The following is a 12,820-nucleotide window of genomic DNA, read 5'->3' on the forward strand; positions in this document are numbered from 1 at the left end:
TCGGTACACTTCTCGGTTTTCTTTCACCTATCAACCTTGCTAGGTTACTTACTTCTTGTTCCAAATTTTGAATAGAAGCTTGTTGATTTCTAAATGCTTGGGCATTTTGTTCATTCGTTTGTTTCTGAGATGTGAAAAATTGAGTTTGAGATTCAACTAGCTTTGACATCATATCTTCTAAATTTGGCTTTTTATCATCGGTTTGTGGTGGTTTATTTTGAAAAATAGGTCTTTGCTGGTTGTAAGTATTATTGGATACTTGTTGATTACTAGGACCTTGTTGGTTGTTGTATGGAACATTTCGGTTATAATTCTGGTTTTGATTGTAAATTGATCTTGGCAATTGATAATTATTCTGATAATTATTTCCAGGCCTTTGGTTCATGTATGAAACATTCTCTCTTTGTTCCATTGTTTGTTCAATACTGAGACAATCTTTTGTCAAATGTGGTCCTCCACACTGCTCACAACTAATTCGTATTGAGTGAATATCTTTAGTCATCTTTTCCATTCGTCTCTCGACAGCATCTATCTTTGTGGAAATAGAATCGAAGTCATGGCTAGAATCGGCTCTAGCCGCTTTAGATGATCTAACGATATCTTTTTCTTGATGCCACTCATGTGAGTGGGAAGCAGTGTTATCAATAATTTTGTAAGCTTCAGTTGCAGTTTTCTTCATAATGGAACCACCAGCTGCTATATCGATGTCTTTTCTTGTAGTGATGTCGCATCCTTGGTAGAATATTTGTACTATTTGATAAGTGTCTAAACCATGTTGCGGACATCCTCTCAATAACTTTCCAAATCTTGTCCACGCCTCATATAGAGTTTCATTTGGCTTCTGTGTGAACGTAACAATTTCTCCTTTAAGTCTTGCGGCTTTAGATGCCGGAAAGAATTGTTTAAGAAATTTTTCAACTAAAACGTCTCATGTATCAATCGCCCCTTCAGGTAACGATTCTAACCAATCTTTGGCTTCTCCCTTTAAAGTCCAGGGAAATAACATGAGATATATCTGTTCATCCTCAACTTCTCGGATTTTAAATAAATTACAGATCCTATTAAAGGTACGAAGATGTTCATTTGGATCTTCCTTCGGCACACCACTAAATTGGCATTGATTAGTCACCATGTGTAGGATTTGTCCTTTAATTTCATAATCTGGCGCATTAATGTCTGGTTGAGTAATTGCGTGACCTTGGCCAGTGCGTTTAGCTCTCATTCGGTCTTCCATACTTAGAGGTTTCAGATTTTCCATTATTGAATTTGTTGAATCTGAATCACTAGAGGATTCTGATTTAATGGTTTGTTCCTCGACAATCTCTGTTTGAATGATTGGTGGTTCCGGAGGAAAGATTAATGGTTCAGGATCTCTGAATTGTCCCTGAATATCCTCCGGATTCTCAATTGTGAAGTCGGGTTCAAAAAATAGATTATCGGAAATTTGAATTGGAGTACTTGGTCGACTGGATGACGATTCTAAAGAAAAATCAACGGCGACAATATTGGCTAGATGTCTTGATCAAGTTACAGGTGGTGAACGTATAAAAGGTGGTGAACGTTTTGCTCGGTGCATTCACTGAATATCCTATTAGTTATAAAAGATAAAAATTATATAAGTTATCAAATTAATAGACTTTTCTGATTTTGCCCACGTTTCGAATAGCCAATAGATGCAGCAGGTAGCCAGGACCCTTTAAATTGGAAGCCCACAACTCGCCACTAACAAATCCAACTATTACTACGAACCAGAAAATTTTGGATGTCTATCAATTTAACCGCTTAAAATAATTTTTCGTCAAAATTTAAAGAAATTTTAGAGAAGAAATAGAAAATTCTATATCCTAAAAACTAGAGCGTCGAAAAATAAGAAAGAAAAAGAGCGCGTCGGAAAACGTCGAAAAATAAAAGGTCAAAAATAATAAAAAGAACGTAGCGCGTCGAAACTTAAAAGTCTAAAATCTAAGAATTAAAAGTTGCATCTAAAGGTATTAAAGCTTAAAAGGAATACTATATCCAAAACGGCAATAACTTAAAAAGTACTAAAATCTTAAAACGGCATTGCAAAATTCTAAACCACCTAAATCTTAATCTAAAGAAAAAGCACTTAAGGGATTTTACGGCAAAGCCTAAGAGTCTAGAAATAAAAATAACTACGGTAAAATACTAAACTATAACTTAAAAGCAATTACGAGCGAAAAATATAAATATTACGAATAAACGAATAAAAAGATACGAAGATATAAAACTAAAACTAAAGTTATAAAAATATTATTTTTATAAAAATATTATTTTTATATTATTTATTTTATAAAAGTAAAAAGTTATATAATTAATAAAACTAATTAAAACTTAAATTACAATTAAAACTAAAAACTAAACTAATTAAATAAATAATCAACCCTAATTAGTTAATTAGTAATAATAATAATTAATAATCTTAACCCTAATTCGGCTGTCCTAGGTTTCAGATCTGTCTTTTCAGGTCATGCGACTGCATGAGATATACGTTACCAGTCCATGCGATCGCATGAAGTAGGGTTCCAGGCCAGAAGATTGAGCTTCAACAGTGATCGGCCCTTTTAAGTTTTTAATTTTTTTTAATTTTTCTGTTTTTTTAAAAATATATAAGATATAAATATATTTAGTATATAAATATTACTTATTAGTTTTACAACTTTTTCACAATAAATAAAAATATAAACTTTTTAATTTAACTAAACTTAAAAATATAGATATATTTTTCTTTTTCTTATTTTTGATTTTTTTTAATTTTTAAAACGTATTTTTACAAAAAGAAATTAAACTTAATAAAAATATTTTTTTTTATATAGCGTTTCGCTTTCGGCGTTTAAGCAGTTCCCGGCAGCGGCGCCAAAAATACTTGATGTGCGTAGAAGTGTATACAAAATAGTTGTAATTTTATTACAAAATACTATTAAATACGAAACAATTTTACACAAGTTATTTATTTATTTATAGAGTGGATATACATAAACCTTGCTACAACACTTATAGGCAGTGTACCTAATCGTTCAGTAGTGTAGTTTTTAGTAAGTCCGGTTCGTTCCACAGGGAGCTAGCCAAGTTTAACGCTATATTTTTAAAACTATATTTTAATAAATAAATATAAATATATAAGTAGTATTATTATTATAAAAGGGGGTTTTTTTACCGTTTAATGACCGGTTTGTCGATTTTAAAACTTTAGTCGCAGTTAAAACCAAATGTAAAATATTAAAAATAAAACTTAATTTAAAGCGTAAAGTAAATGACAATAATTAAAGTGCGATAAATAAAATTGCGATAAATAAAATGACAATAAATAAAATTGCGATAATTAAAAAGTACGATAATTAAAAGTGCAATTAAATATAATGACAGTAAATAAAAATGCGATGAAATATGAAATAAAGGAATTACGCTTATTTAAACTTCCGTAATCATGATGTTTGATGTGTTGATTTTAGTTTATTACCATGGGTTAATTGTCCTTTGTCCTGGATTATTCAATATGTCCATCTGGTTTTTGTCCATAACAGTCCATCAGTCATAAATATAAAGTGCGAGTATCTTCGTCAAATTATCCTTATATCCGAAGTCAAATATTCCAACTAATTGGGAACTTAAACTATAATTACGCCAAGTGTCCTTATACATAATTCACCCCTGTTTTAATAAGTCCATTGACTATTAATCCATTCCCGTGTTCGGTTAAATGAACGATTATTAGTACTTATAAATATCCCGCCCATCGTGTCCGATCGAGTGTATGTGGTTATTTATAGGTACGTCTAATTGTAAATCTTTATATTAAATTAAAGAACTATCATTCAATTAAACAAATATAAAGCCCATTAATAGCCCATAGTCTAATTTCCACAAGTGTCGTTCTTTTGTCCAAACCCCAATTATGGTACAAAGCCCAATTACTCCGTCTTTAATATTTTAGTCCAACATCACGATTACTTCGGCATTAAATAAGCATAATAATAACTTAGCTACGAGACATTAATTTAAAAAGGTTGAACATAACTTACAATGATTAATAATAGCGTAGCGTTACACGGACAGAATTTCGACTTACACCCTTACAACATTCGCTAACATACCCTTATTATTGTTAAATTAAAATTAAAATTATAATTATAATATAAATATAAATATATATATATATATATATATATATATATATATATATATATATATATATATATATATATATATATATATATCGTAAGAGTGAGAGATAGATTGATGAATGGTATATTAAACTCGAGCACCAGACTGCCTTTTATAAGGATGTGGCCAGAAAAAGTAGCCCATGCGATCGCATGGAAATTAGGCCTCCAGGCCATGCGATCGCATGGAGGTAGGATCCAGCTCACAATTCTTTGTTTCCTAGTTTGATGACGGTTTTATTAAATAATATAATATATATAATTTTAAGAATTAATTATATATTATATTATATTCATGTGCATAGTTGACTTGTAATTTTTAGTCCGTTGCGTCGAGCGTTAAGAGTTGACTCTGGTCCCGGTTCCGGATTTTCGAACGTCCTTGCGTACTATTTAATATCTTGTACTTTGCGTTTTGCGGCTCGTACTCTTGTAATTTTGAGACGTTTCTCGTCAATAATTTGAACCTCTTGGATTGTAATTTGTACTTTTGAGCTTTTTGGTCGTTTGCGTCTTCAAATCGTTGAATCTATCTTTTGTCTTCACCTTTTATTATTTAAACGAATATCACTTGTAAATAGAACAATTGCAACTAAAAGCTTGTCTTTCTTGAGGGATAATGCTATGAAATATATGTTCATTTTTAGCATTATCAATATATATATATGATATTGTCGGATGTTTTAATTTATGTTTTTCGTTTTTATTGGACTTGGAACCTTCAGTTTACTATGTTATGCAATTGTTTAAGGCTGCGTTTTGAGTTTTATGTTATACGATTGTTTATGTGATCGTATTATATCTTTACAAAACATAAAAGACACACACTTTTGTTCATTTTTCTTTCATTACAAATTCTTTTCTTAAGAATGTCGAAATTTAGATTCCAGACGTCAAGGTTTTTTAGGTTATCAAAGAGTTCATCACTGTTATGGTATGCAGGTATGTCTGATTCATTACATGTTTTATTCTTATTTTGACAGTCTTCGTGTTACTATCTCTCCCAAATCTTATGCCATCCTTTTATTTTGATAACAATTGCTCTCTCTCGCACAAACTGGACATGAATTTTAAAGTTTCATTAATTGTATTTCTTATTTTCAGGTTTGGGTTTGGCTGATGGCAGTGTATTTAATTTTCATTCAATATTTGACAATTGGTAGGAAGGTGTCGTCAAGGCTAATGAAAGAACGAAAGCTCTGAATAGAATACATACAGAGCTAACAAACTGCTTTGTTAATTACAAGGTCAGAACAACAACTACTGTTAGTTCTTTCTAGAGGTAATGGTCAAATTTGGGCTTAGACTGAAATGATTCACTCTTTTGTATGGGTCGAAACAACCCATACCAGTTTTAATGATAGTTTTAACAGTATTTTTTCTGTTTGTAGCTTCATAGTTTGAGTCTACTGCAACCTCTACCACTGAAAGTCTTTAAATTGAGGTATTCGCTCTTCATTACATCGTATATGTATATAGAATGTATTGCCATGTATTTTTTTCATCTCGGTAATGTTTAATGCGTTAAATATGATTGCAAAAATTTCATTGCAACTAACCATCATCAAACTCTCATCATGGGTCAAATTTTCCAGTTGGTCAGACTTGGTCAGATTTGGGTCAAAGGTGCCTTTGGTCAGATTTGCCAGTTTATCAGTGATTTGGGTCAAGATTACTACTGTAAAATTGGCTTGAGTGAAGTTTGCTGTTATATCAGTGATTTAGTTCGACAATTTTGCACTGTTCAAGAAATTAGTCAAGTTTGACACTACATAGTTTGTTTGGGTCAGATTGTTCATGCTAGTGTTTTATTGATTAATCAATGTAAGTGCAATCTATAATTTCTGTTTGATTTACATTGTTAGGCCAAATTTTTCTCAAGACCCAAATGACCCGGAAGCTTGACCCATTTGACCCGGATTTGAATGTAAATAAGTGGGTATGGGACTCTTTAAGAGTTTCATGAAAAGCCAGTACGTTTTCTAAATAATTTTTTCGAATTTGAAGTTCATAGCTTACCTTCAATTAAAAGATCAATTAAAACGTCTGAAATTCTTGCAGGTTGGTTTGCAGAATGTGAATGGATTCTACATCCAGTATTTTTTTACGTTTGGACTATTTGTAAGATCTAATTTTAGGTTCTTATAGTTGATGCATGTTTTAAAAGTTATTGAAAGTGCGTGAAACATGTTTATTAGCTGTTGGAAGCAGTTATGATCTTTTACATTGTAAAGGTATGTCTGCTACTATTTTTTTTATTTTTAAACCAGTACTATTTTGAAGATACGTATGATCTGGTTAGGTTAATTAAGCTAATTTAGGATTGTGGTGTTTATGTTCAACCCGGAATTAGTTCATATGCTTGTGCTGAATGAAACTTTGAGTATTGATTCAATAAATGGCGCTTAAGTAGTATTTGTCTCTCAAAATTGGTTCATATGCTTGTGTTAATTTAGGAAGCTGATGTTTATTTTCATAGTGATTTATTGACTACCATTAGTTGCTGCTAATGAAAGATGATAACTATTTATTCAAGGGAAAACAACTCAAAAGAGTTATGTTTCTATGGCATACTGATATCATTTCTATTTGTTATTCAATGTCAGTTGTAATGGTGATCGTACGAAAGGAGGCATTCTTTAATATATAATCCCCCTGTTCATATTTACTAAATTGCGTAGATTTTACAAAGGATGTTTTCAACCCACGATGACCAGACGATAATTGGCTTTAATCTTTGGTGTCAGGTGATACCTAATTCTCCCTCAACAAATTCATTTCAAATTTAAGGTGGAATACTTTTCGTTTTTGTCTCATGTGATTAATAAAAATCGGTGTGAAACTGTTAATCACTTGCAACTGTAGATTTTTTGACACCAAGTTCAAATATAGTAGTCCACTTTTCACGTATAAGCAATATTCATCTATGTCATGGACTTGTGAAGTATAATGCCAATCAGTCAAAAGGAAATGAGATAGATTTTCTCCAAGGTGTAACGACCCGACTTTTTCGCCTTATATTTGTGCTTATTACTTTCACGAAACTGCGTATTTGTGCGTACTGAGCTATATTATACTCTGGGATCTTATTACATGTGGATTTCTTTCGTTTATATATTAAAACATGTCATTAAGTACGTAGGTTACTTAACTTGATCCCCGAATGGCTTTTACGACCGTTGGTGTCACTTGACGTTTGAAACGAGCTATGTACTTGGTACACGTTTAACTTTGGTCATAATTGGAATATTATGACTATGTAATATTAATTGTTACTTTCTAATAACAATTAATTGGGTTATTGGATGCTTAACTACGCTTAGTAATTTACTAGAACACACTTGTTAGTCTTGTTGGACTTTCTACCCTGTTGGACTTTAGCCCACCCTACTCTAGCTAGTAGACTATTTAATTAGCCCAATTATTGATGGATTATGACCCATTTATATGTAAGAAAAATACCCATTTATAAGGCCAACATACTAGCATTTTTGTTCACCATTATCACTAATGTTGCATGAGATCCCAACATAAGCACCAACTTTAGACCACCATTAACCAAAAAGCAAAAGTTGTCCCCTACCTTGTCCCCCATAAACCTACGACCTCCCTCCCCATATTTCCCTATAAATACCACACAAACCTCACCTATTTTACACTTGATCTCATTCACAATTTACACACACTTACTCTCTAATTCTCTCTCTAGTCTTTCTAACTCTAAAAAGTGTAAGTTTTAAATTTTCTTCTTCTTCTTCTTCTTCTTCTTCTGTTCTCAAAGTCGACATCATCATCATCATTAAAGGATCTAGCTTTTTAGCTTTTTTATCTTGTTATATCTTGTAGATTCAAACTTAGGTTTGAATCCTTCAAGAACATGAAAGATTCAAGCTTTCTAGCTTTGAATCTTCATTTACTTGTTAGATCTAGGTTTTATAGCTTATGATTTCTTTATTTTGTTATAAGGATCAAAACTTGTGTTTATGATCTTCATGTAACTTGAAGATCTAGTCTTTTGCTTTAAGGATCTTCAAGAACATTAAAGATCCAAGTTTTCTAGCTTAGGGTTTCATTATTTTGGTAGAGATCTTAGCTTTTTAGCATATGGTCTCATGACTTTTACTAGATCTTAGCTTTCTAGCTTATGGTCTCATTAATCTTGTAAAGATCCAAGCTTTTTAGCTTAGGGTTTTCTTAATACTTGAGATCTAAGTTATTATTGTAGATCTCACTTACTTGGAACCTTTTTGTGATTGTTGTGATGATAAAGATTAAGTCTTCATCATCTCATATGATGAAGATGCATAAACTTGTGTAAAAAGGACAAAGGTTGAAGTTTTATTGAGTTTATGCAATAAAGAGGCAACCTTGATGTTCAAAACTTGTAGAATGATAGCTTTTACTCTTAGTTGTGTGTTGATGGTTGAAACTTGGTAAAAGTGATGCTAAAACAGCAAAGAGTTGTACACTTGAAACTTACAAGCATCAAGGATGAGAACCGTGATGAGCATCAAGCACCAAGAATCCCACCGGAGCACTTGTTTACTATTTTTCGGGGTCTGATCAGACTCTTTGGGCTTCTAGAAAATTGATTTTTAGATAGTTCGTTTCAAGTAGATGACTTTTTGTTTAAGACTCACCTAAATCCGATATTCGTATTAGGATTTATAGCCTTTCGAAAATCACTACGCCTTTGTAACGTCGTGTTGAAAATTCTGACCCACTCGTACTTAAACTGTCGCCACGGTCAAATGAAGATGAGTTAGGTTCTGAAAATTGGTCAGCAGTTATATGACTCACATACAGAGCCTTGGCCACTGACTACGCGTCTATTCAATTTGTATAGAGGTCGTAACAGCTGTCCAAAGTCAGCATATTGTTTCGATCTCTATTCTTGTTAAACTTACTTTACCTTTTACGGATGATGAATGATGATGATGTTGATGATGATGATGATGATGACACTTAAGACTTAATTTATGCACTTTTAAACTTTTGGGGACAATATACTGACTTAGTGACCTTTGACTTAGGTCGACGACCTTTCGGACCGACTCACTACTTGCATACTTTTCGTATCAACTTTTACTGCTTATTCACCGTGAGTTATATCTTCCCTTTGTACTTTACTATTTTTGGGACTGAGAATACATGCGCTTTTTATGTTTTTACATACTAGACACGAGTACTTAAACTTTACATATGTGTGGGTGATATAACGGGACAAACATTTCCCTTAGCACGGTAACGTTTAATCATTGGTTTTTGAACTGGTGAACGCGAATATTAGATATGGATCCATAGGGTTTGACATCCCCACTCGGGCTAGTTGCGCTAGCATTTAACGGGTGTTTGATACTTCGAGAACATACGCACTCGCCAAGTGTACTTTTAGGGGGTATTATTATTACGTTAAGTTAGTTACCGGGTGCCCACGGATAAGCATATACTTTATCATACTGATTTGAATTGCTGGTTGAAACACTGAAATCTCGTGGTCTACATTACATTACTGATTACAAACAAACTATAGCTCACCAACATTCGTGTTGAATTTTAAGCTTGTATTTCTCAGGTGCTTAGACGTTGTTGCTTTCGCTGTTAGACTTGCTGTTATAGTCTTGGTATTATAGACTTGCTGTTACAGACTCGCTGTGTTAGACTTTCGCTGCATTACTTAGAGATGTCTCAATCATGGAACTTTTACTTTGTATTCACAACTTATGTTACATTTGAACAATGGCTTTGTAATGAACTTTGTGTCACGTACTTATGTTAATGCTTTCTATTTGTAGAAACACGTTATCTTTGTAAAACATTTGACGTTGGTAAAGACGTCGCCTTTTCATGAATGCAAAACTGGTTTTTTAACAACATGTAGTATTGTACCGTGTAATGAACCCGTTGTTGATGATCCGTACACGATGGTTTTGTACGGGGCGTCACACAAGGTATGTGTACCGTTTATTTTAAAATTTGTAAAAATTTGGTTTGAGTCTTCTTATACTTGAAAAATGTAAATTTGTAATTTAGATATAGGATAAACAATTGAGGAATGTTACTAATAATATAATCCTCTAATGATCTACGATACCTAGACATGCATCCTTAGAAAGGCAAAATACTATATAAAAGGCTTTAAACGGGTCATTGGTGAGTGGTTGATGTTTTGGTGGATTAATTGACAAAATTTGCTTAGTTTTAATGGTAACATTTGTTGGGTTTTTTGAGCTCTTTAAATGATCCTTTTGGAAATGAGTTCCATTTGTTGGGTTTTGAGGGCTGTTAAGTGACCCTTTTGTAAGTGGACTGATATCAACACTAGGTGATTAATACGGTGTAGTGACCCGAACTTTTCTATGTTTATATATATATATATATATATATATATATATATATATATTAAATGAAATTGATATTTACATGATTAAGTGTTTCCAACATGTTAAGCAATCAAACTTGTTAAGACTTGATTAATTAAAATATGTTTCATATAGACAATTGACCACCCAAGTTGACCGGTGATTCACGAACGTTAAAACTTGTAAAAACTATATGATGGCATATATATGGATATATATATATAGTTAACATGATATTATGATAAGTAAGTATCTCACTAAGTATATTAACAATGAGTGATATACATAAAAATGAGTTTATTGAATTAAGAAACTCGAAACGATATATATAACGATTATCGTTATAACAACATCTTACTAAATACATATGAATCATATTAAGATATTATTACACTATGTTTAAATATGATAATTGATAAGTAAACATATCATTAAGTATATTAACAATGAACTACATATGTAAAAACAAGACTACTAACTTAAGGGTTTCGAAACGAGACATATATGTAACGATTATCGTTGTAACGATATTTAAATGTATATATATCATATTAAGATATATTAATACATCATATTATCATGATAATATAATAATTTAACATCTCATTAGATATAATTAATGTGCGTAGAGATGTATACGAAATAGCATATATTTTACTAGGAAATACTATTAAATACGATACAATTTTACACAAGTTATTTATTTATTTATAAAGTGGATATACTTAAACCTTGCTACAACACTTATAGGCAGTGTACCTAATCGTACAGTAGTGTAGTTTTTAGTAAGTCCGGTTCGTTCCATAGGGAGCTAGCCAAGTTTAACGCTATATTTTTAAAACTAAATTTGTATATAAATATATATATAAATATAAGTAGTATTATTATTATAAAAGGAGGATTTTACCGTTTAATGACCGGTTTGTCGATTTTAAAACTTTAGTCGCAGTTAAAACCTAATGTAAAATATTAAAAATAAAACTTAATTTAAAGCGTAGAGTAAAACGACAATAATTAAAGTGCGATAAATAAAAGTGCGATAAATAAAATGACAATAAATAAAATTGCGATAATTATAAAGTACGATAATTAAAAGTGCAATTAAATAAAATGACAGTAAATAAAAGTGCGATGAAATATGAAATAAAGGAATTATGCTTATTTAAACTTCCGTAATCATGATGTTCGACGTATTGATTTTAGTTTATTACCATGGGTTAATTGTCCTTTATCCTGAATTATTCAATATGTCCATCTGGTTTTTGTCCATAACAGTCCATCAGTCATAAATATAAAGTGCGAGTGTCCTCGTGAAATTATTCTTATATCTGAAGTCAAATATTCCAACTAATTGGGAACTTAAACTATAATTACACCAATTTTCCTTATATGTAATTCACCCCTGTTTTAATAAGTCCATTGACTATTAATCCATTCCCGTGTCCGGTTAAATGAACGATTATTAGTACTTATAAATATCCCGCCCATAGTGTCCGATCGAGTGTATATGGTTATTTATAGGTACATCCAATTGTAAATCTTTATATTAAATTAATGAACTATCATTCCATTAAACAAATATAAAGCCCATTAATAGCCCATAGTCTAATTTCCACAAGTGTCGTTCTTTTGTCTAAACCCCAATTATGGTACAAAGCCCAATAACCCCGTCTTTAATATTTTAGCCCAACATCATGATTACTTTGATTTAAATAAACATAATAATAACTTAGCTACGAGACATTAATTTAAAAAGGATGAACATAACTTACAATGATTAATAATAGCGTAGCGTTACACGGACAGAATTTTGACTTACACACTTACAACATTCGCTAACATACCCTTATTATTATTAAATTAAAATTAAAAAAAAATATATATATATATATATATATATATATATATATATTACGTGAGAAATAGAGAGATTGAATTAGGTGTAGATATTCGGCCGAAAACTGCGAAATATATAGGATGTCAACTGATACTGTTCACCATGCGACCGCATGGATTTTATACTTCCAGGCCATGCGATCGCATGGCCCACTTTTCCAGCTCACAAAGATTTGTTTTATTATTTGCCGACGGTTTTATATATAATATAATATATATATATATATATATATATATATATATATAATTTTAAGAATTAATTATATATTATATATACTACGTATTATATTCATGTGCATAGTTGACTTGTAATTTTTAGTCCGTTGCGTCGAGCGTTGAGAGTTGACTCTGGTCCCGGTTCCAGATTTTCGAACGTCCTTG

General features: G+C 31.5%; 1 non-coding gene across 1 annotated transcript; it reads left to right on the plus strand.

Annotated features, from left to right (window-relative positions):
- The first annotated feature begins 767 nt into the window (after positions 1-767).
- Positions 768-874, plus strand: LOC139845805 (small nucleolar RNA R71). Its single transcript, XR_011758561.1, has one exon. It is a non-coding gene; the product is annotated as a small nucleolar RNA R71 (small nucleolar RNA).
- The last annotated feature ends 11,946 nt before the right edge of the window (positions 875-12,820 follow it).

This window comes from Rutidosis leptorrhynchoides, chromosome 4 (genome assembly GCF_046630445.1).
Source record: "Rutidosis leptorrhynchoides isolate AG116_Rl617_1_P2 chromosome 4, CSIRO_AGI_Rlap_v1, whole genome shotgun sequence".
Lineage (NCBI taxonomy): Eukaryota > Viridiplantae > Streptophyta > Magnoliopsida > Asterales > Asteraceae > Rutidosis > Rutidosis leptorrhynchoides.